This window comes from Oryx dammah, unplaced genomic scaffold, assembly GCF_014754425.2.
Source record: "Oryx dammah isolate SB20612 unplaced genomic scaffold, SCBI_Odam_1.1 HiC_scaffold_1, whole genome shotgun sequence".
In the NCBI taxonomy this organism is placed as follows: domain Eukaryota; kingdom Metazoa; phylum Chordata; class Mammalia; order Artiodactyla; family Bovidae; genus Oryx; species Oryx dammah.
In genome coordinates, this window is record NW_024070185.1 from 106,476,767 (window position 1) to 106,501,671 (window position 24,905).

General features: G+C 43.3%; 1 pseudogene; it reads right to left on the reverse strand.

Annotated features, from left to right (window-relative positions):
- Positions 1-4,031: 4,031 nt before the first annotated feature.
- On the reverse strand, positions 4,032-6,174 carry LOC120862564 (annotated as a pseudogene).
- Positions 6,175-24,905: the final 18,731 nt, after the last annotated feature.

Below are 24,905 nucleotides of genomic sequence, written 5' to 3' on the forward strand. Positions count from 1 at the left end.
CCCTTTCCCCTCCCTATGAAGTCCTTCAGTTTTGGGTGCCAGAGACCCCACTCCCAGGCTTCCCAGGCGGCACAGTGGTAAAGAATCTGCCTGTGAATGGAGGAGATACAAGAGATGTGGATTTGATCCCTGAGTCGGGAAGATCTCCTATAGAAGGAAACAGCAATCCACTCCAGCATTCTTGCTTAGAAAATTCCATGGACAGAGGAGCCTGGCGGACTACAATCCGTGGGGCCACAAAGAGTCGGACATGAGCCTCCACAGGCACAACCCTACCCCCAGTGTCCACGGCTTTAGTTTATCAGTGTAACCTTCCCCATCCCAAGCTCCTGGCTATACTAGTGTGGTCAGTGGACCAGGGATACGCCTGTGACTTGCACAATTTGGGTCCATGAGGACAAGTGAGAATTGGGTCAATATCTTCCTTTGTGTCAACAGAGAAGTGCCTTCTTTCTCTTCTGCTGTTTTCAAACGTGGACCATGAAACCCCAAGGAGAAAATACCCATTTCATCTGTTGCCATCCAGAATCATTTGAATTTTTTTCTAATTTTTGGAGACTTATTTTGCTTATAGTTGAAAATGCGGAGTGATGGAGTCTGAGATGAATAGGAGCCATCTGACTTGTTCTAGAGAGCTTGGACCTAGGATGAAGCTGACACCTCAGTGAGACAGAAAGAAAGAGAGAGAGACTATAGACCTTGGTGACTTCATCAAGTTGTTTGATCAAACCTTGCCTAAAATTATATGTGCAGCATTTTCTTAAGCTGGGTGAATCAATAAACTCTATTGTTTCCAAAAACATTTGTTGAGCATTTAGTATATGGGAGCCAATGGTCTAAAACCAGCAATAGCATCAAACAAGAGGTTCATATATTCCAGTGTAAGAAGAAAAGGATCAAAACTAACAACAAAGCAAACAAGAAGAGAGGTAGAATGATAAAGCTGAAATAGAGCATATTCATTTCCCAGGGCTACCATAATCAGGAACCACCAGCCAGAGGTCTTAAACCACAGACATTTTTGCCTCATGATTCTGGGCATTAGAAGTCCTGGGTCTACGTGTTGGCAGACAGGGCCCTTCTGAGGGCTGTGGGAAAGAATCTGCCCCAGGCCTCCCTCCCACCTCCTGGCGATGTGCTGGCATCTTGGCATTGCTTGGCTACGGATACATTACCGCGGTTTCTGCCTTCATCCTTGCATGGTGTTTTCTCCTATATCTTCTGCCTTCTCCCTGTGTATATATGCCTGTGTCCAATCATGGACACCAATCATGCTGGGTTAGGGCACACTCTTGTGCTTCTCTTATGGCCATCTTAACTAACTATATCTGCAAAAAAAAAAAAAACTCTATTTCCAAATTAAATCACATTCTGAGGCAATGGGGGTTTAGACTTTAACAAATTATCATTCTGAGGTGGGAGGGAGGGGATGCAATTCAACTCATAACACAGAATAATGTGATTAGGGACACTCTAATCTTATGGCACGAGTGTACTCAATTGTGTCTGGCTCTTTGTGACCCCATGGACTATACCCCACCAAGCTCCTCTGTCCATGGAATCTTCCAGGCAAGAATACTGGAGTGGGTTGCCATTTCCTTCTCCAGGTGATCTTCCTGACCCAGGGATCAAACCTGTCTCCTGCTTAACAGTGGATTCTTTACCACTGAGCCACTTTGTATGTGTGATCATGCATTTCTGGGGAGATGCCATTTACTCTGAGAATTAAAAGGTAAGATGTAACTGAATGACTAGGTCTGATTATCTGAGGAGGGAAAAATTATTTGGGGCAGATGGAAAATCGAGTGGATAGTTTTTAATTACCAAGCTACCAAAAAAAAAAAAAAAAAAAAAAAAACCACAAACCAAAAAGCAATGATTAAAAAAAAAAAAGACCTTTATTGCTTATGTCTATTTGAGTTATATTTTCTATAACTTGAAAGTTAAGGAGTTAAGTAGAGTCTGTCTGAATAAGTCCTATTAGGAATTTACTAACTATAATTTACTTATAAAAGCCCTAGTCCTTGTTTTCTTTACTGCATAATGAGATGATTTTCTACATCTTGCTTTGATACTTGTCAGATATTGTGGTCTTTGGTTTTATTTCATGTCAGTTTTGCTAGTTGTATATTTCTGAAGTTGGGGATCATTGTAGCACTATTTTTCTCTCTGGTGACAACCATAAGCTTGTCAAATATGAGGGCCTCAACAAAACCTGAATAAATGAAAGGAATTTCAATCTAGTTTAGGAGCAGCGGTGTGCCAGTATAAGTCAATCAAGAGGTTAATCTGCCCCCCACCCCCCAAAAGACCCTGATTTTTAGCAGGTGCCGATTTCCAGGGTGTAAATATTCCCACCATTACTGATTTGAAGCTACTAAATGACATCACGAGCTGAGGAATGCACACAATTGCCTCTCACCAGCCAGCACCAGCTCACCATGATGGGGAGATCTATTTCAGGAATCTATTTTGGGAAATGGGTCACACTTTGTTATCAGACTAACTTAAATTGTAGATTTGTTGCTAGCACTGAAAGCTGTGCAATCTTCAAAAATTCACCTCAGTTCAGTCACTTAGTCGTGTCCAACTCTTTGCAACCCCAAGGACTGCAGCACGCCAGGCCTCCCTGTCCATCGCCAACTCCCAGAGTTTACTCAAACTCATGCCCATTGAGTTGGTGATGCAATCCAACCATCTCATCCTCTGTTGTCCCCTTCTCCTCCTGCCTTCAATCTTTCCCAGCATCAGGGTCTTTTCAAAGGAGTCAGTTCTTCGCATCAGGTGGCCAAAGTATTGGAGTTTCAGCTTCAGCATCAGTCCTTCCAATGAATATTCAGGACTGATTTCCTTTAGGATGGATTGGATGGATCTCCTTGTAGTCCAAGGGACTCTCAAGAGTCTTCTCCCACACCACAGTTCAAAAGCATCACTTCTTTGGCACTCAGCTTTCTTTATAGTCCACCTCTCACATCCATACATGATTTACTGGAAAAACCATAGCTTTGACTAGACAGACCTTTGTTGGCAAAGTGATGTCTCAGAACTGAACTTCAATCTTAGTTGAGTGTTAATATCCTCATCTACTGGGCTTCTCTGGTGACTCAGATGGAAAAGAATCTGCCTGCAATGCAGGAGACCAGGGTTTGATCCCTGGGTCAGGAAGGTCCCCTGGAGAAGGGAATGGCTACACGTTCCAGTATTCTTGCCTGGAGAATTCCATGGACAGAGGAGTCTGGCAGACTACATCCCAAGACCCAACTGAGGGACTAACACATACACACACATCTATAAAATAAGAGTAATACTTGCGACAGAGGATTTTTGTGAAAAGTAAAGTGAACTATCACTGATAAGGCAACCAACAGAATAGAGGGTAACAAAAACTAATAACATGTTAGCTTTGTCCCAATATTGTTGTTGTTGATAGGAAAGGTTTCTTATCTCTTGAATTTGGTTGCAAAAATGAAAATGAATCTAAATGCTGTGATAGAACATGGAACGTGTCCGAGCGGGAACCGACACTTTCTACTGACTTTGACTCTAGGATCATTGCAAAAGGCAGGTGTTTGAGTGTACATCAATGACTGGAAGTTGGCCTTGAGTTCATGAGGCTTAATCTGTAGTTTTTTTCTGGCCACAGAGAGTATATGATGTCAGCATTTGAAAAAAAAAAAAAAATGGAGATTCCAAACCAAGAAGTGACTTGAATGATTGAACTATGAGACAAAAGGGAGGAAAATCTTTGAGGACTCAGAGTCCTGTCACTCACTCTCCTCAAAAACAGCTTCATTTACGTTTATATTAAATGTTCTCTCAGAATACATAGTGAGCTTTCTTCTGTGAAGAAGGTTGCAAACTCATGTTTGAAGTATTGGACAAATTAAAGGGAATAAGTGAAACAGACTCTGTGTATCTGAGAGAGCAAAAGAGAAAGAGACAAAGAGAGAGAGGAAGAAGAATGTGGCTAATTAATTTGAAGATTGTATCCCAAGGCATTCAAATTTTATTTTTTTATTTTTTTTCAAGCATAATAATTTGCAACCTTTATTATTCTTTTTTTAAAAATATGTTGTTTCTTATGACACAGTTCACGATTCGGGCTGAAGTCTGGAGACCAGCGCTTGTCTCCAGGGGCTGAGAAGTCTTTCAATTGTGGGTCTGCTCGTGGCTCGAGGCTGAAGGCCGTCTTAAATGTCCTGTGGCAGAGCTTACACGTGAAGTGTCTTTTAAAAGTGATGGCGGAGGCTGGGGGCGGGCGCGTGGTACAACAGCGTGTCTGACTCTCGGGGCGCAAACAGCTTGTCGGCGGTGGGAGTGGGGGTTTCGGGCAGGCCTGTGGGGCTGTCGGGCTCCAGGCGCTGGATCCTGGGCAGCGGCGGGGGCAGCGGGGGCGGCGACGGGGAGCCGGCGGGGCCCGGGCCAGCCTCGGGGTCCCGGTGGGTGCGCAGGGTCCTCAGAGGCCTGGGCCACGTGGGACTGGAAGTGGCTCCAGCGCCGGAAGTCGGTGCGGAAAGCCTTGCTGCAGACGTGGCAGGTGAAGGGCTTCACGGAGCACAGCAGCTCCTGGTGCCGCTCCAGCTGCTTAGGTGCCCGGAAGGTCTTGCCGCACTTCTCCTCCTCGGCCTCGTCTGCTGGCTCCTCTTTGACCTGAATCTTCAGCGGCTTGGAGAGGCTGAGGTCCTCGGGGAGGCAGGTGGAGTCTTCGGAGTCTAAGTTCACAGGCTCAGGGCCGAGGCCGCCCCCCGCGGGGTCGTCTCTGGCCAGGCTCGGACGGGACAAGAGGCCGGGCAGGGCCGGTGGCCTCGCCGTTGAGGTCAGGCCGGGGTGGCCACGCGCTCCCTGGGCCGCGCAGCCCTGGCAGCCCCAAGGGCCTTCTCCCCGGGGTGCATCTTCACGTGCTGCTTGAGCTTGGAGAGGAAGCGGTAGGCCTTCCCGCAGGCCGTGCACACATACGCGCCCTTAGCCCGGGAGCGCAGGCCCCGCTTGAGGACCTGCGCTGGGGAGCCGCCAGGGCCGTGGAAGCCGGGCCGGCCGCGCCGCAGCTCCAGGATCAGCGCCTTCTTGATCTCCCGCTCTCGCACAGTATCAAGGAGCTTCCTCTGGAACTTCTCGTCCAGGACAGCGTGGGAGCCGGCGGCCGCAGCCGTAGTTTTCGCCACACCGGGCTGCGTCTGGCAGTGCGTCCACACTTTGAAGCTGGTGTGAAAGCGCTTGCGGCAGATGTCGCAGGCGAACGGCTTCTCGGGGTTGTGGTACATGTGCACGTGCCGGGGCAGGCCCGCCGTGGATCTAAAGAGTTTAAGGCAATGTTTGCATTTAAACTTTTTGTTTGGTCTCGTGCCCTCCAACTCACCGAATTCATCTGTGTTCAAGTCAGAGCCCGGGAAGTCGGCCTGGAGGGCAGATGGGCTCACGCCCTCCTCACGGGGTCTCCCGAGCCCGGGGAGCCTGGGCTCACAGCTTTGGGCTGCTTGGCCGGCAGCCTCCTGTCGGTCTGGAACCGCCTCTTGCCTGGAAGTCTGCTGGGATCTTTCTGGTCGTCTTCTGTCTGTAGGGCCAGGTCTCTCGTGGCGGCCGCGGCATCCCCCACGGTGACGCGAATGGTGATGTCGCCTGGCTCCGGGGGGCTGCGCGGCTCGGCCTTGACCCGCACCTCCGGCCCCGGGGGCGCCCCAGGCCGCTCAGCCGGCTGAGAAGCGCTGAAGGACTTGAGGCGGTGAGGCTGAGGGGCAGGGGCCCGGGCGTCGGGGGCCGCCCCCGTCCTTGGAGGGCGGCCTCTGAGAAGAGAAGGCGCCGAGCGCGCTGCCCGCCACATCGCGCGAGCCCGCGCCTGGGGGAGGCTGCAGCTCGGCCGTGGGCGTGTCCTCGGGGACGTGGCTGTCCATGGACAGCGACCGGCGCAGGAGGCTCTTGACAAGCGGGCCGCTGCGGTCCACACCCTGGGCCCCGGGGCACCGGCGCCCCGGCTGGGATGACCAGCCTCAGCCTAGAGTAATACAGCAGCCTCCGGTCCTCGCCCGGCCCGCTGCCCCGGCCCGCCTCCTTCAGCAGGAAGGGCGTCTTGGGCGAGCCCCGCAGGGACAGGACGGGCGGCCTCGGACTCCGCAGCGCCAGCTCCACGGCCACGCCTTTGGGAAGCAGGGCGCTGGCGCCTGATGTATTCCAAACCATGGGTCTCAGTTTGAGACCTGATGTATCTGTAGAAGCCTTTCACTCCTGCTTCTAGAATGCATGTCAGCTCAGTTTTTAATGGAGAGAAACACAATCAACTTAACTTGTTTTTTCCACTAGATTGGCTTATTCGTATCTGATTTTTATTTTTAGTGTTTCTCTTTTGTCTATAATGAATATAAGATAATTGCAAATAATCTAAACAGAATAGAAAAGCATATGGCATAAAGCAAAGTGCCATCAGGGTCTCCCACTCAAAAGACTACATCTGAACAGTCTGCTGAATGACCTTCTGTGTCAGTGCACACACGTGCACACACGTGTTACATGCACATGTGCACACACAAGGCTCTGTGTGGCCTTGCAAACTGAGCTCATGCGATACATGCTCCTATTTAATGGAAAACATACAAGAATGTTCAGTTGCTTTTGCCTTAGAATCCCGCTTCTACAATTTAGCAAATTTTGGCTCAAAGCATGGCATAAAGTAATTGTAGTCCAGATATCAAAGTCTCACATCTAGTCAGTTTCTACCTTGAAAGAAAGTGTTTCTTCTTTAGCCTCATTTCTAACAGTTAGGGGAGAAAGGGGCAAGCCTGTTTTAGAAATCAGGCAGTACTATTATTAGAAATTTATCAACCTTTACTTATCTCTGGATGTCTTTCTCCTCTCTCCTCACTGTGTTTTATCTTCTCTCCGTTGATCTTTTTTCGCAGATGACCTTTCATCTTATTTCTCATCTGCTGGTCCCATCAACCCTAACTTTGTATCTGCTAAAACTCAGGTAATTGCTTTTAGATGGGTATAATTAAGAAGCCATTAGTGTAAAGTTTCATTTCAGTTTATGCCTTGGTCTGCATTTGAGCAGAGAAATATGAAATTAAGGTATTAGCTCCTTTCAGGAGTATGAGTCACGAGCTAATAAGTTTCAAGAGCAGTTTCTCAACTGTAATGATTGTGCTTTTCTCTTTGAAAATCTTCTCTTTGGAATTCTCATAGAGGGAATATTTTAAAAGGAAGGCGAACACATTATAATGACAGACCTGAATTGGGTACATGGTCCCTGAAGGGTGAGTGTCCCTGGTGCCCTCGGAGGGTCATATGAAGTCTTTAAAAAGTAGCTAGTGTGGGAGGGTCCAACCTAGAAACCCATAAATTCCCTTTCACAATTGTGTAAGAATTCTACTCTTTTGAGGACAGCTGTGAGAGGCATTGTAGAGGGGATTAATGACCTGAATGAAGAAGCTGAAGTCAAGATGACCTATTATGATTGGGGATAAGCTAACAAGAACAGTTCTCAAATTTGGCTGCGAAACAGAATTACCTGTTATATGAGTTCTCTGTGGCTGCCATAACCAATTCCCACAAACTGGGTGTCTTAAAACAGTAAAAATTGATTCTCTTGCACTTCTAACTCCCCATGTGACTCAGAGGTAAAGGAGCTGCCTGCCAAATAGGAGATGTGGGTTTGATTCCGGAGTCAGGAAGATGCCCAGGTAAAGGAGATGGCAACCTGCTCCAGTGTTCTTGTCTGGGAAATCCCATGGACAAAGGGGCCTAACAGGCTACAGTCCACAGGGTCCCAAAGAGTCAAATATGGCTTAGCAACTAGAGAACAATCCAATATGACCTTATCTTTCCATTTGCAAAGTAAAACATCTGCATCTTAGCAAAAGAAAAGCCATTGCAAAGAGTTTATTGTCAAATAAGGTCACATTTTGGGACTCTAGGAAAATATAAATTTAGGGGAATGCTATTCAACCTGCTGTACTTGGGAATATTTTAAAAGCCCAAAGCCCATGGTGCGCACCAGATCAATTAAATTAGAATTTCTAGAGGCCTCGGGGAGCTTGAAAGAGACTGATGCTTGGGTCTCACCTCTGGAGAATCTGATCTACAAAATCAGGGAGGTGGGAAGGGGTTCAGGATTGGGAGCACGTGTACACCCATGGCAGATTCATGTTGATGTATGGCAAAACCAATACAGTATTGTAAAGTAAAATAAAATAAAATAATTAAAAATTTAAAAAAAATCAGTATTCTAAAATGTGTTTTATTGGATTGTTAAGGAAACAGAATGAGATCACGTGAAGTGCAGAACAAAAGCCTGGCATATAATATCTGTTCAATTAATATATTGTTATTGATTGGTTTGGAGTGATGGTTTTATAAAATAAGGACATAATTTCACATATGTAAGGATGCAGTGTTCAGCAAGCAAAGGTCCCCTGACTCCTCTGCCGTTTCCAGGACAAACCCAATTATCTGCCTTGTGTTCCTAGTGTCAGGGTTTCCCTGGTGGCTCAGCTGGTAAAGAATCTGCCTGCAATGCAGAAGACCTGAATTCAGTCCCTGGGTTGGGAAGATCCCCTGGAGAAGGAAACAGCTACCCACTTCAGTATTCTGGCCTGGAAAATTCCATGGACTGTACAGTTCATGGGGTCACAAAGAGTTGGACATGACTGAGCGACTTTCACTTCACTTCCTAGTGTCAGGGTTTTACCTAGTATATGGTTCTCTGTTACCATAACCCTTATACCTTCTGCTTTCCCAATAGACCAGTGCTGATCAGCTCTTACACATTTGAGTCTTTAATTGCCACCATCCTCCTAAGCCCCTTCCTCTACAGGTCAGTTGTAAGTGCAAATCTTTTCCAGTCTGCCAGAGTGACTAACAATCCTAGTTTGCTCAGAATTTAGGAATTATCCAGAATACAGCACATCCAGTGTTAATTCTAGGACCATCCCAGGGAAAGACCCATGGCTAATCATTCTAGGCCTGCCTCAATCAGTCACGGATAGCAGAACATGGCTAGTGTTTCCCCAAGAATATTACACATATTAGAAATGCAATGATCTCTAAGAGTGAATGCAAACATATAAAACACAACACATGTCTTTGTGTCTACACAAGAGCTATCAGGGAGAAAAAATAATAATGATGATAATGATAATAATAAGGATGATAATGATGATGAGAATACTTACTGATCACTTACATTAATCTAGTTTCTATGCTAAGGGTTTTATATGTATTATTCATTTAATACACATAGCAACTCTATATACTAAGTGACATTATTATCCTAATTTTCTAAATGAAGAAACTTGGATTCAAGCAGCTTGTGTAACTTCTGTAAACTTCTTAAAGCTAGTTTGTGCCTTGTTGCAAGGGTAAACCCAGGCAGTTCTCTCCACTGGTGGTGTTCATTCTTGTACCATGCTGAATGAAAGCAGAGGAGTTGCAGCTGTACAAGTTAGAGAAGGACAGAGGAAAAATACATCAGCCTGGTGCAATTCACAAAGTCATCACAGAGAAAGAGGGGGCATTGAACTGGCACCTTCAGTTCATAATGCATCATAACTTCCCTTAAGCGGTTCATTTAAGGGAAACATTAATTAAGAATCTAATACATGTAGAGCACATATAGAAATACTGAAGCAATAAGAGAAGCCAGAGTTTCTATGGGAGTTGCTATGCCCCTGGCAGTGTGTTAAGCCCTTGATACAGTATAACCTCAGGGCACGGTTTCACAATAACCACCCAACAGAATACAAGAACTATCCTATCCTCATCACAGAAGAGACTTGTCAGTCAAAGCTACCAATGAGCTTGACCCAGGATCTCACAGGTAGCTTATGATAAATTCAGGATTCAGACCTAACCTTTTGGTTGGTTTGTTCATGACAATAGACGAGTCTATTGTCATAACTATCATGGTGGCTCGTTCCTCAAACTGAGCAAGGCATCAGAATGGGTCAGTGCAGCTTAAGTGAAAACAGAAAGTGTGTGGGGGTGGATGCTTCATAGAAAAATTAGTTAATTCCCCTGTGCAAGACTGGAGTAATGGCGTGAAAGCTGTCCTCATCTTTGGGGTATAGCAAGTCCTCATCTCCATAAGGAAGGGCAGAAGAAAAGGCAAAGGAAAACACTCCTGTGACAAAATCAAAAGTTGAGTTAATCAGGAATTAATTGAACTGTTCAGTCTCTAAGGGGTGGGGGCTGATGGGGGCCCGGGAAGGTAAGGAAAAGCACAGGCAGTCCCTCTGTTTGAGAGTGAAATGTGTCTCCTCAGCCCTAATGCAGCCCTAATGCATAATGTTCTCATACGGAGTGAAAAAGCCAGACAATCAAAGACCATATGTCTTCTGCTTAGATCCACAGAGTATCCATGTATTTTTAATCAAGGCTGCATCTCTGAAGGATGTTTATGCTTCCTTGACATAAAAGATGCGCCTCCAAATGAGCTCTGCACCAGGCTCCAGGCTGTTGTTACCTTTGGCCATGCCAGGAGAAAGGAAGTTGGCAGATTCCCCATAATGCATTATGGTAAAGATAATGCAAATTGTACTTGAAGGATAGTGTGCGCAGAGCAACCCATCAAGCCTGAGGAAATGGGCTTAGGAGCCACCGAAGACTTCACTCTCCAACAGCCTTCTCTGCTTCTACTCCATCTTCACACTCTAAAATACATTCTCCACGCGGCACTCAGCGAGGTCTGCTCAAAATGTAAATCCAATTTCTTCATGCCTTCACTCAAACCTCTCTAGTAGAGGGTTTTTAAAAATAAAAACTAGACCCTTTTTCTGTGGTCTACATCGATTTCCTCATCTCTATTTCATGTTATATTCCACTTACCTACATTCCTGAGCTCAAGTCACATGGCCCTGATTTCTGTTTCAAAGCACTTATTATTCACTCTTGAATGCATTAACTCAAAAATGTTTGAGCACCAGGTGTGTTCCAGGAACTCTCCTACCTGCTGGGAAGAGAGCAGTGGACAGAACAGAGAAATCTCCTTGCCCTTTTGAGACTTATGTTCCAGTCAAAGAAGATAGACACCAGACAGTAAGGACAATGAAAATGTAAAGTGTATAGCAGCTAGAACATGATAAGGGCTTCCAACAATGTAGGAAACGCAGGAAACGTGGAGACATAGGTTCAATCCTGGGTTGGGAAGATCCCCTGGAGGAGGAAATGGCAACCCACTCCAGTATTCTTGCCTGGAAAATTCCATGGACAGAGGAGCCTGGCGGGCTACGGTCCATGAGATCACAAAGAGTTGGACACGACTGAGCACACTCTCATTCCAAAATCCTTTATAAAAAACGTGGGGCAGGTTCAAGATCAAGCAGCAAGGAGAACTAGGTTGCGACACTGGGTCCAGGGGCCAGGGTGGGTGTCTCACTTTAAGACCTTTTCTCTTACTGCTCCCTCTCCTAGGACCCCTCCACCCAGATATTTTTGTGGGTTTCTCAGAACTCAGGTGTCAGCTCAAATGTCCTCTTTCAGAGACACCTTTTCTGATCCTTCCACATGAACTGGCTATTTCTCATCACTATCTCACCACCCACTGTGATGGAACTATCTGAGGTTGCATTTTTCATTTATTCATCTACTTTATTTTGTCTGCAACCCATGGACCGTAAATTCTGTGAAACCGGTGTCTTCATCACTCTACTATCATGTCTCCTGTGTTGAGAGTGCTGCCTAGCATACAGAGGTACTCAGTGAACATATGCTGGGATGAAAGAAGGAAGGAATGAATGATGGTATCAACACATTCAGTTGGCCTTTATAGGACAAGACAGGTAAGTAACACTAGGCCTTGAGAAATCATTAGCAGACATGATCATCGTGTCCTTTTCATAGCCTGGCATATGGTTAAGCAACACAGTCCAGGAAATAAAACAGGAAAATACTATCAAGAGCTAAGTAAGATGCTTAAATCTCCTACAAAATATACTTACTTTATATATCTCATGTCTGTCTATTTTTCTCCATTCTCATTGCCACCACTCTGGTCCAAATGCCATCATTTCTTATTTTACTGCTTGTACTCTTACTGCCACATGAAATATCTTTTTCAAAGTCCAGGGAAGATGAGCCTTTAAAGTATTTGGTTATGTCTTCCCATGTCTTGAGCACTTCAATAACTCCCTGTTGATCATAGGATAGGGGTTCAAAATGTTCGAGTGACTTTCACAGACTTCAAGTGCTGGCCACAGTCTGTTTCTCTAGCTTGCCCTCTTAGTACTCCTCGACAGCTCTCTGGTCTGTCCAGACTGATCTTTTTTTCAAGTTTCTTAAATGCCCAAACCTACTGTCTTCCCTTTGGACCACTAGGAGATAATTTCTCTGTTTAGCAATGTCTTCTCTGCTCTCTGTGTCATAGCCATAGCTAAATCATAGCCATCTTTTAAATCTCTGCTTCAACTTCATATCCTCTGACCAAGACTCTCTGATCCCTAAGTCTGGACGAGGTAACTCTTCTCTATGACCTCATAGTATCTTGCACTTGACCATCACATTACTTTCCACAGAGTGAATTACAATTGTTTGATTTCTTGCCTGTCTCTTCCACTAGACTTAAGCCATAGCAGGGCAAAAATAATTTCTCTCTCCTTCATTCTTGTACTTCAGGCATTTCACATAAGGTCTGGCTCATAGTAGCTGCTCAAAATATATTTGTTGAATGATTGGATAAAATGGAGAGTCAATTAAAATAGTAAGCATTTATTTCCAGACAGAATAGTGGGTATTATTTCTCATGCCAAAGCTCTCTTTGTGAGTCTTGCTACTCTGTGGCAACAGAGCTGAAAACTGAGATGAAATGTGGTCGAAAGTTGAGGGCACACAGCTGACCTTCAGAACCTGATGTCACAGTGTAACCAGGTCCTTCTGTTCAACCTACACCGATAGCCTTGGGCACCAAGGAAATGGTCTACAGAGTCAAGAATTCTGACTCACACTGGAAATATTAAGCATAGTGACTTCCTCAGAGGAGGAGAGTCTGATGTCTTGCTTAGCAGTGAAAAGACCTTAAGATTAGTGGTTTTGTCTTTGTCTAAAGACAAACTGAAGTGGCTGTAGAAATAGAGTATGCAAACACAGAGGAATCTTTGAAAGCACATCCTTCAAGAATCTCATTTCACTGACAGAAGAAACAAGAGATCTGGTGGTTAAGTAATATCCTCTCTGCTCTAGGATTGAATTCTTGACTTCTTCCCATTCTACAGTTTCTTTCGCCTGTTTAATTCAGTTAAACTCAGCATATTTTATTCTTTTTTCTGAACCATTTGCCAGACATCATCACTACACCTGCCTCCCCACCCACTTGAGGCCACACGTCAGCTTTGTGACATGTGCTTTTTGTCTGCTTCATCTTGCATCCCAGCTAGATGCAGAAACCTACCCCTCTTTAAAATCATTTGACTAACTCACTTGCACTGAAGCTTTGGTGAGCAACACATATTTTATTAAAAATATCACAGGGAAAAATGGGCAGGGAGGAGATTACATCACATATCTCTAAGCAAACAATTTAGCAATTCCCTCATGTAAAGATATAAATTCTCTAAAATCCTTTACCCATTTTATCATGGGAGTCTCTTCTTCCTCCTCTTAATGCATGTGAAGAGTGTTCTAATTGACTTAGGGCTCTTCTCTCGAGTATTTCTCTCTAAGCATTTTAAATTATCTTTTTCTTTATGAGACATCATAATTTGGCTCTGAACTAGTGCCTACTTTCAACAGTGCTTACCCAAAGTTATTGAGGTCGTTCAGCTAAGCAATGGGTCTTCCAACTAGCAGAACCGCCATCCTTAGAAAAATGTATCTTTATGGGCATTGTAACTTAAGCTTGATCAGCAAATCCCAAAACGTTGAATCATTAGTAATCTAAGTTTTGAGCATCTGAATATTCTTTTATAAAATATAAATAAAGACCCTGACCTCATGGAGCTTTTGCGAGGATCACAGGAAATACCTGTGAAAAAAACCTGAAACATAACCCACCTCATAGTGGCTTAGGAGACGCTCAAGATATACTGGTCTCTTTCTCCTCAAGCAATTGAATTAGGTGCTTCTTTTGTCTCACAACTCCTAACAGTGTTAGTGTTTAGGAGGCCTCTCAGCCTCTTAAAACTCATTGTTATTCCTTGAATTAACAAGAGTACAAAATAGTTCAGAAAAATACAACTGCAAAAGCATGTGTAGTGGTTGTTTGTCCATGATGGAGACATGACTATTCTGACACAAATCCAGAGTGTGACACCAATCTGTATGTCTGTGTGTGAGCCAGAGAATTTACAAGTGCTAGAACTCCTCTGTCGAACACTGTGATGTTTGAAAATGCTACCATTGTTAGATTCTTTTGTTCCCAGCCCTGTCTGACACTGTGTAGGCTGCCACGCCAACTGTCAGTGGCAGACAAAGGCATTATGTGTTTTTATTTGGTCTCTATCTAGAAATGTCATGGTTTGAAAGTCCTGAAGCAGAGAAGCTTCCCTATTTAAAATCTGCTTCGTATTCCTAGCAGATCTTGGGAACAGTCATGCTATTCTCAGTAGCTCTCTGAGCATGGTTGAGCCGTGTCTTTGATTGAGCCACAGACACCGTCTAACTACCAGGGATTAGTAACCTAAGCCTCCTGGTTCCAGAAGTTCAAGAGAGACAGGGTCTCCCGGGCTTCTTCCCGTGGAATGGATGATAAAAGCATCTGTGTGGGTGAGAAATACATTTATCTACAACACAGATGAAATAGCATATATTAAAAGAAACTGCCAGATGCCAGACCTTTGGCCTGCATTTATGGTTATTGAATTTTTTTTTTCATTCCCTAATTCCAATACTGTGTAAGTAATATGTACTCTGTAAAGAGCTATGGACATTACAGAGATGAATAACAACTAACTAAATATTTATATCATGAATGATATCAGTTAATCTCCACAGCAATTTCAAGAGATAGACATATTTATTTTTATTTTCTAAAAGGCAAAATCAAGCTCAAAAAGATTAAGAAACTTGCCTAGGATTAACAAGTTAGTACGAAAGTTATGTTTCATAGCAAGTATGTCTGTGCCAAAAAGTTAAAGGTTCGTCTTCAATGGGCTTTCTGCACATTTTCTCCTTTAATATTACAAAAACCTTGACTGTGTTGTCTCTGTTTCACAGACGAGTAAAATAAAGCTCAGGGAAACTTGGTAATTGTTCAGAGAGACCATACAAATGCTCTACTAGAAGAACCCATAAAGCTTTCTTGGATTCTGGGGATCATCAAGGGAATAGAGGTGGCCTTAGTAGGATGCCTTAAATATTTCATAACATCTGGGGGGTAACAGGGGAGATGTTGAAGAAGAAAAAAGGTTATCAAAGAAGGAAAAATGGTTACATCAGCATGGAGGCCAATTCTGCTTCTATTTTGGATGGTAAACCTACATTTTCTGTTGAGTTATGTAAGAGCAAGCTTGTGTTTGTGTTCAAAGGGCAAGCTCGAGGAAGGTTTCAGGACACTGCCTGCATTCTAAGTGGCCCTGGTGGTGGAGAGAATGGGCCCTGTTCCAAATTGATTAGTTCTGCTACCTTCTCATTATTGTTCCGCCTGAAGTTTGGCATGCAAGCAAGGTCATTCGATGCATAGGTCTGTGTGACTTAACTGATTCTGCTACAGACTCCCTCTGCTCCACACCCCCACCCCCACCACAGCATGCCACCTGCACTAGAGAAAATTAAAAATCAGCCTATACATTTTACATGAGTTCCCAAGACCGATGAGAAATTAATGTTATGTTGTCTTTTGATAAAGATACAGCTGTTTTGTAAGATGTTCATCCAATTCAGTAATAGGAAACCTCGAAATTCCTCCATGGAGCCTAGACTTCATGGGAGGGGACTTCTAAAGGGGAGAAGAGATGCATACAGACTTAGAATAATATGCTCATGCCTGTTCTCTTCTTACAGTTCACCTTACAAAGAAATTTCAGGGGTACACATTAGGTTGCTGCCCTCCCCAAACTCTCAGGTGCCTTATTAATTTTTTATTCCCATGCTTCCTTTGAGGTTGTTCCCTTAGCCTGGGGAGCACATTCTTTTCATATTCTCACATACAAATGCTTCCAGTTTTTCAAGGTTGACCTCAAAGTTCTCAGTTTTCACAAAGCCATTTCATATCCTCAAATCATAAGACTGCTCTTTTGTCAGATCTTCAGAAATTCTTAGAGAAGTCCCAATCCCCTCTCGCCGTCCCTCCCAATAATGTGAGAATAATTACCGTTATATTTTAGGGTGGTTTTAAAAATTAGGGACAATATGTAAAAACCCTAACAGTATTTGACAAATAATAGTGAATAATACTTGTTTTGTTATTACTAACTACTCGTAAGCAAATACCATATCTAAAGTTCTTTGCCTGGAACTCAAAACTCTTCATAGTCCGGTTCCAGCCTTGGTTTCTAGTCTTATATCCTAACACTTTCTCTAGGGCGCCTCTATTACCATCCCTCCAAAATTCTTTCTTAAGCTGAACTAAACTCCTCACTGTTGTATGAACATCATGCATGGCAATTACTAAGGACCTCCATGGGTGTTTTTCTCTTCATTTTGCTTTCTTCTACATAGAACTTACCCAAGATCTCATGGTTTAAAAGTCACATAGACAGTCAGTAGAAGAGTCAAAATTTAGATCCAGTTTCCCATACCCATATGTTCAGTCAAACTTCCAAAAGATGCCAAGTAATTGCTAAGAAGTGATTTGATTGGTTATGAGCATAAACTTTCAATTTAGATAAATGCAGATTTGAATGTTAGCTGACTGACTGCACAACTGCAAGTAAGTTCCTTTGGGCCCCTTAGTTTAAGCAGTGATCTTCATAAAAGGATGACAATATGTATTATCTTATAGTTATTATAATTTGTTCAATCTTACCAGTAGCTCAGACAGTAAAACATCTGCCTGCAATGTGGGAGACCTAGATTTGATCCCTGGGTTGGGAAGATCCCCTGGAGAAGGAAATGGCAACCCACTCCAGTACTCTTGCCTGGAGAATTCCATGGATGGAGGAGCCTGGTACACTACAGTCCATGTGATCACAAAGAGTCGGACACGACTGAGCAACTTCACTGTTCACTTGAAGGTCAAAATGCATATTAAAATTTATATTCATAAGTGCAGATTCAAAGTTATATTCATTATATAGCCTATATACTATGTATAACAATACACATATACATATATGCATACATATATATATATAATTCGATCCTCATTATAACTTTAAGATGCATGTGTATCTATATATTGTATGTTTTATTATATATACTATATGTGTATATATTATATATGCATAGTATTTTGTGATACATGTATATTCTATGAGATTAGCCTAATTCTGGCACGAGGGAAAAATAGATCCAGGAATCATTTGGTTTAGGAAAAACTACTACATTTATTACTCTTAAAGTTTATGAACAACATGGTTTAATTTAAACATGAGGATAAACGACCTTGCTGAAGCCCATCGCTGTACTTCGCCACCCTCCCCAGGTCCTGGAATGCTGTCTATAGGGCAAGTGATTCACTGTCACTGACTTCAAGACCGCTGGGTGGAGAGGGGAGCAGAGTAAATTCTTGATATTTACTACCTTATAATAAATCATGGCATCCGGTCCCATCACTTCATGGGAAATAGATGGAGAAACAGTGGAAACAGTATCAGACTTTATTTTTGGGGGTTCCAAAATCACTGCAGATGGTGACTGCAGCCATGAAATTAAAAGATGCTTACTCCTTGGAAGAAAAGTGATGACCAACCTAGACAGCATATTCAAAAGCAGAGACATTACTTTGCCGACTAAGGTCTGTCTAGTCAAGGCTTGGAGAAGGCAATGGCACCCCACTCCAGTACTCTTGCCTGGGAAATCCCATGGACGGGGGAGCCTGGTAGGCTGCAGTCCATGGGGTCGCAAACAGTCAGACACGACTGAACGACTTCACTTTCACTTTTCACTTTCATGCATTGGAGAAGGAAATGGCGGCCCATCCAGTGTTCTTGCCTGGAGAATCCCAGGGACAGGGGAGCCGGGTGGGCTGCCATCTCTGGGATCGCACAGAGTCGGACACGACTGAAGTGACTTTCAGTTCAGTTCAGTTTCAGTCAAGGCTATGGTTTTTCCTGTGGTCATGTATGGATGTGAGAGTTGGGCTGTGAAGAAGGTTGAGTGCCGAAGAATTGATGCTTTTGAAATGTGGTGTTGGAGAAGACTCTTGAGAGTCCCTTGGACTGCAAGGAGATCCAACCAGTCCATTCTGAAGGAGAACAACCCTGGAATTTCTTTAGAAGGAATGATGCTAAAGCTGAAAGTCCAGTACTTTGGCCACAACCCTGGAATTTCTTTAGAAGGAATGATGCTAAAGCTGAAAGTCCAGTACTTTGGCCACCTCATGCAAAAAGTTGACTCATTTGAAAAAACTTTGATGCTGGGAAGGATTGGGGGCAGGAGGAGAAGGGGACGACAGAGGATGAGATGGCTGGATGGCATCACTGACTCGATGGACGTGAGTCTGAGTGAACTCCGGGAATTGGTGATGGAGAGGGAAGCCTGGCATGCTGCGATTCATGGGGTCACAAAGAGTTGGACACAGCTGAGCGACTGAACTGAACTGAACTGAACTGAATAAATCATTTCTAAATATTTGAGAAACATAGGCCAACCTCTGCTATCCAATGGTCAATGACTCACTTATCCTCTGTGAGACAGTCTTAGCATAAAGGTTCCTTCAAGAAGCCAAGAGTGTTCCTGGAGGAGAGATTCCTCCATATGGGAAGCAGGGCAAATTCAGGGGCACAGCTTCTCTTAAAACGTACCAGAATGATGTTGTTCAGTAAGCAACTGATTGAGTGCTACTCGTAATTAGTTCATAGCTGCTTTGGGTAAGTTTCGACTGACCATCATTGAAATATAATTAGTGATACTAAATATATCTATATGATGAATATTTTTTTTGCATATGAAGCCACAAATAAACCTTTCAATGAAAATCACCCAATGAAAGCTTCTGTTTAGCAATGCAGTTTCCTCATCCCTGTGGAAGGCCCAACATCACCAAATTTTGCTGACTTGGCTTCAGTAAATTTTAATTCAACAAAAAGCCTGGTTGAACAGATGCGTTTGCAAGTCCCAGACCATGCAACACTCAATCTGTTTAACGGAAATGTTGTTCTAGTTCCATATTGGTGCTTTCTGCTGGAGCTGAATTTGTATCTTTCTGTCTCAGTGGAGCATAAATGTTAGGGGATGTCAGGAAGGGAGCCAGATCTAAAAGAGACAAGGGGTGAAGTGGTGGCTGTGAGATCACAGAGGCCGGAGTGTTGGAAAGATACAGAGAAAGATGACTCAGATTATTTCATCAAATAAATAGGAGTAACAGCATCCCCTCTGTGAACCATCACAGCTGGCTTCCACTTAAAAGTGATATGAATTTAACAAACAATTTTGAGGCTGCACTGAGATTGTTAAATAGAGTATTGTCTATATGGGCATGTATTTTCCCTGTGCATGTACACATTTCAATCAAGAGATAAATATTAGGGAGAAAAAAGCTTCAATTAAAATATTAAAATGTATATTGGGTGATTTCATTAACAGAGTCATTGTTCTAAAGACTTAGAATACACCTCTCTCTCTCCTCTCTCTCTCAGTTCTCTCTCCTCCTTCTTCTAAGCTTTCACACCTATGGTTGTCTCTGACTAAAATTCTATTTCTTGTCTTCTCCACCAGATGAATTCCTATTCATGATCAAATTCTTCTTTGAACAGGCTTCACTGGGGAAGCATGACTCTTAATTCCTGACTCCTAAACTAAGAACTGGTTTCTTTGCTCTCTCATCTAACTAGCAGAGGACTGCTTCATATCCAGGTTGCAGACTCTAAAACCAGAGTCTACATTTGGTTTTACAGAAGTTCCCATAGTTTACATTTCACTCCACTACTTTCTAGTATTGGGACTTTGTCCACATTAATTCAGTTGTCCCATCTGTAAAACAGAAATAGTACAAATACCGACCCTTGCAAATAAGGTATTATTTATTTGAGAATTGAATGAGGCAATTTATATAACAAGCTGAAACTAGGCTTCAGCTTTTCATTCTCTTCAACCAGCTTTGTTTTCAAACTGAAATAGGATGAAAAGAAACTATGAAAATCTAAGACACTAAACTAAGAGACTGGACTTTAGCTGGTAAGAATTGGAGAACTATTGAACTTTTCAGAGAGGAGAGACAGGGTCAGATACAAGTTTTAGAGAGAAGGAAAAAAAAATTCAGGATGAGAGGCAAGTGTTAAAATATGTTCAATATAGTCAAATGATTCAATTTTGAGCAATCATGTTTAATCACCATTCCCCAAAACTAAGAGCTCATTTAATTTTACAAATATTTAGGAAATGTTCACTAATGGTGGGATGCTGAAGTGTGGGCTGCAAATTCAAAAAGGCAGTTTGCTACTACAAAATAATCTAGTGGTTAAGAGCTTTGGATTTACAACCAGTAGACCTAAGCTCCAGACACAACTGAGCGTCTTTACTTTCACTTTTCACTTTCATGCATTGGAGAAGGAAATGGCAACCCACTCCAGTGTTCTTGCCTGGAGAATCCCAGGGACGGGGGAGCCTGGTGGGCTGCTGTCTATGGGGTCGCACAGTGTCGGACATGACTGAAGCGACTTAGCAGCAGCAGCAGCAGCAGACCTAAGCTCATCATCAAGCACTAGACTGTCTCATCTGAACAAAGCTCTTGAAATATCTAAGCCTCAGTTTTTTCAAAATTTAGAAGATGAATTAAAATGACCAAATGAGGTACTACGTAGTGTCACTGCTCAGTAGCTCAGCTGTGTCAGACTCTTTCTGACCCCACGGACTGCAGCCCACCAGCCTCCTCTGTCCATGGGGCTCTCCAGGCAAGACTGTTAGGAGTGGGGTGCCATTTCCCCTCCAGGGGACCTTCCCGACCCAGGATTAAAGGGGCATCTCCTGCATCTTCTGCGCTGACAGGCGGATTCTTTACCCCTGAGCCACCTGGGATGTCCAGAGACTATATAAAAATCACTGAAAAACTCTTCAGGCATGGTACATTTTCAATTAATGCTAATTGTCATTATTAAAATTATCACTGTTGATATTGTTTTCTAACAGTGCTAAGTGACACCCTTCTCCAATACCAAGGTGCTCACAGTCTGAATAAAGAAAGCAGATATGTAGGTATGTAAATTACATTGTATTTGAGTTGAGTTCAGTTCAGTTGCTCAGTCGTGTCCGACTCTTTGCAACCCCATGAATCGCACCACGCCAGACCTACCTGTCCATCACCAACTCCCAGAGTTTACCCAAACTCACGTGCATTGAGTTAGTGATGCCATCCAGCCATCTCATCCTCTGTCATCCCCTTCTCCTCCTGCCCCCAATCCCTCCCAGCATCAGGGTCTTTTCCAATGAGTCAATTCTTCACATGAGGTGGCCTAAGTATTGGAGTTTCAGCTTTAGCATCAGTCCTTCCAATGAACACCCAGAACTGATTTCCTTTAGAATGGACTGGTTGGATCTCCTTGCAGTCCAAGGGACTCTCAAGAGTCTTCTCCAACACCACACTTCAAAAGCATCAATTCTTCAGTGCTCAGCTTTTTTCACAGTCCAACTTTCACATCTATACATGACCACTGGAAAACCTATAGCCTTGACTAGACGGACCTTTGTTGGCAAAGCAATATCTCTGCTTTCCAATATGCTATCTAGGTTGGTCATAACTTTCCTTCCAAGGAGTAAGCGTCTTCTAATTTCATGGCTGCAGTCACCATCCACAGTGATTTTGGAGCCCAGAAAAATAAAGTCTGGCACTGTTTCCACTGTTTCCCCATCTATTTCCCATGAAGTGATGGGACCGGATTCCATGATCTTAGTTTTCAGAATGTTGAGCTTTACCATGTTATTAAAAAAGGGCATCCCAGGTAGCACTAGTGGTAAAGAACCTGCCTGCTAATGCAGGAGACATGAGATGTGGGTTTGATCCCTGAGTTGGGGAGATCCCCTGAAGGAGGGCATGGCAGCCCACTCCAGTATTTTTGCCTGGAGAATCCCCATGGACAGAGGAGCCTGGCGGGCTACAGTCCGTAGGGTTGCAGCATGCTGTTAAAAATAACAAATAGTTACTGAGTGTATACTATTTGTTAGGTACTTTTTCTGAGTGTAATAGCATTTAATACTTACAAAAACTGTATGAAGCCAATAGCATAACACCGAATGGTCTAAAGATGAGGAAATACAGGAGCACAGGTTAAATAATGTGCCCACAGCCACACAGAGAGTGACTGCAGAGGGTATGTGAGCTGAGCTAGCACAACAGAGCTGCATGCTCTAAACCACAAGTTGACTATGCCCCTCTTTATAAACAAGGGAGAGGTCATTTTAAAATCATGGGAGGTTTTCAAGAGGATGCAACATCTGTACAAGACCCTGACAGATGAGCTTCTCACTTTCTTTCCAGGAAAGCTTCGACTTAAACCATATCAGATAGAAGGCTACCCTCAACTTTATCCAGAGCTAGAATACCTTTTAATGAATCTGTTATACATTATAATAGTATCCATCATTGCTACAAAATCATTCTATATAGTATTAAATATTTATGTTGGAATTAGGGCCAGAAGAAGTGAATACCACCCCCACCAGTAATGTAAAGGTAAATTCTAGCTGTCTATGCAAGGAAACATACCCACCTCCCCAGTCAAGATGGTTGATCCTATCCTACATGCAGGGCAGCAAAGGAGACACGTGTGTAAAGAGCAGACTTTTGGACTCAGCAGGAGAAGGTGAGAGTGGGATGACTTGAGAAAATAGCATTGAAACATGTATATTACAACGTGTTAAACAGATGACCAATGCAATTTCAATGCATGAAGCAGGCTACCCAAAGCTCTGGAACAGCCCAGAGGGATAGGGTGGAGAAGGAGGTGAGAGGGGGATTCAAGGATGAGGGGACACATGCAACCTGTGGCCATCTCTTGTTGATGATGGCAAAACCCATCACAATATTGTAAAGTAGTTATTCTCCAATTAAAATAAAATTAATTACTTTAAAAAAGATTGCTGATCCTACGAACAGTTCTTCTGCTGATTCATAAGTGAAGAGTGAGTGAGTGAAATCGCTCAGTTGTGTCCGAGTCTTCAAGATCACATCACTACAAATGCCACCATCACGGTCATGGCCAGAAAGCCCATTACTCTGTTCAGAGCTGTGGTTACAGGTCTGTCTCAGCATCTTCATTTTACATTATGCCTGTGACAGGATGTGTACTTAACACGTGCATTTGCCAAATCTCACTGCCCCCCAAGCCCAGGTTTGGGATGGGAGTAGAGGCATATTTAGTGGCCAAATCCCAGTCTCCTCTTGAATAGAGAGCCTGTACATTCCAACAGAGTAGACAATATGTACACAATTTTCTCAGTTGGGTAAAAGAACCAAAAGAAGAGGATATTCCTGAATATCCTTTAACAACATAAAGTATCTAAGAGTCACGTCTTAATTATCATATTTCCTTGCTTCCATAAACTTGAACATGTCATGGGACATGCCAATGGAATGTGAACAGAAACATTCTGTATTTGCCTTGCATGGAAACTTTTACAAGATGGCCCATCTTTTCTTACGGCCTCTTCCCATTTCTTCAGTGTAATAGAAGCTTTTCCTGGGTGATATCTGTTACCACCTACATTGAGAGACCATAGTGTAGAGGATTCACGTTGGACTTTTGTTCCAGCATTGAGAGTTTAGATTTTTCCTCATCATGCTTATATAATGTGATTCGGTAAGTATTAGTGCTTTTGATAACATTTGGCAAGATACTAAGTAGAAGGGAATAGAAAGAGTCAGGAAGTTCAGGGAATTGTAGAGTTTAAAAGAGGAAACTTTTTCCAACAAAATTTATAAAGAGGTATCATTGAGAGTGTCATTGAATATAACAAAGGCCAGAGAAAATTTAGAATTTCGGCAAATGAAAGAAATGGCCATCACAACCACTGTTAAAACCTCTGAGTCGATTAAGGTGTTCTAGAGGAAAGGTGTAATTAAGAGTTCAGTATCCAGTAAATGCATCCAATTGCACAAAATGGCTCAGAGGGAAAAAAGAGATGACAGTCTTGACTAGTCCATGGAAGCCTTATAAGTTGAACTTGTTGTCATTAAGGTTGCAGGGGGTTGCGGGGAGAGGAGGCAAGCAAACAAAGACAGCAAATCTGAGAAGTATATCCAGAAGGGAACAGTGAGAGGGGTACTGGCACACAGTGATGTTTGGAGTCAGAGAGATATGAAGGCTATTAACACTTTCAGTGAGTGGCACTGCAAACAAATTCCAAACAGACTATGACTGTTTGAGGTTTAAAATAACACTGGTTCTCTCAAACTCCTAAGCAGGAAAGAAGCTGAGAAAGATGAACAGCCACCAAATAGGGCATATTCTCCAGTGCCCACTTTCAGATGTGGCCAAAGGAAGCTAAGGGAAATGGGAAAAGCTCATTTCCATCAGCAGGAAGTGGACCATGAGAGGACCCTGGGCCACAGAAAATGGAAGGGGGCAGCCGCCCAGGGAGCAGAATAGGAAACTAATCTGGCAACATCTCCTGCTTTCTGAGGAGACCTTATCAGATCTCTCCAGCTGATTTCAGGACTGTGAAGCCTAACTATTGCATCTCCTCCACTTGTGAATTTGAGTGTTTATTGCGGTAATTCTGTGCATGTTCTTCTTTTGTATGTTGGCTGATTACATAGCTTTTGATCTCTGTTTTTTTTTTTAAATTCAGATCCCTGGTGCAAAAGGAACTACCTCTGGACTTGAAGAAGGAACAGGGAACAACTTAGTAACCGGCACTTCAAGCTGGCTACAGTGAGTGGATGAGTTGTCTAG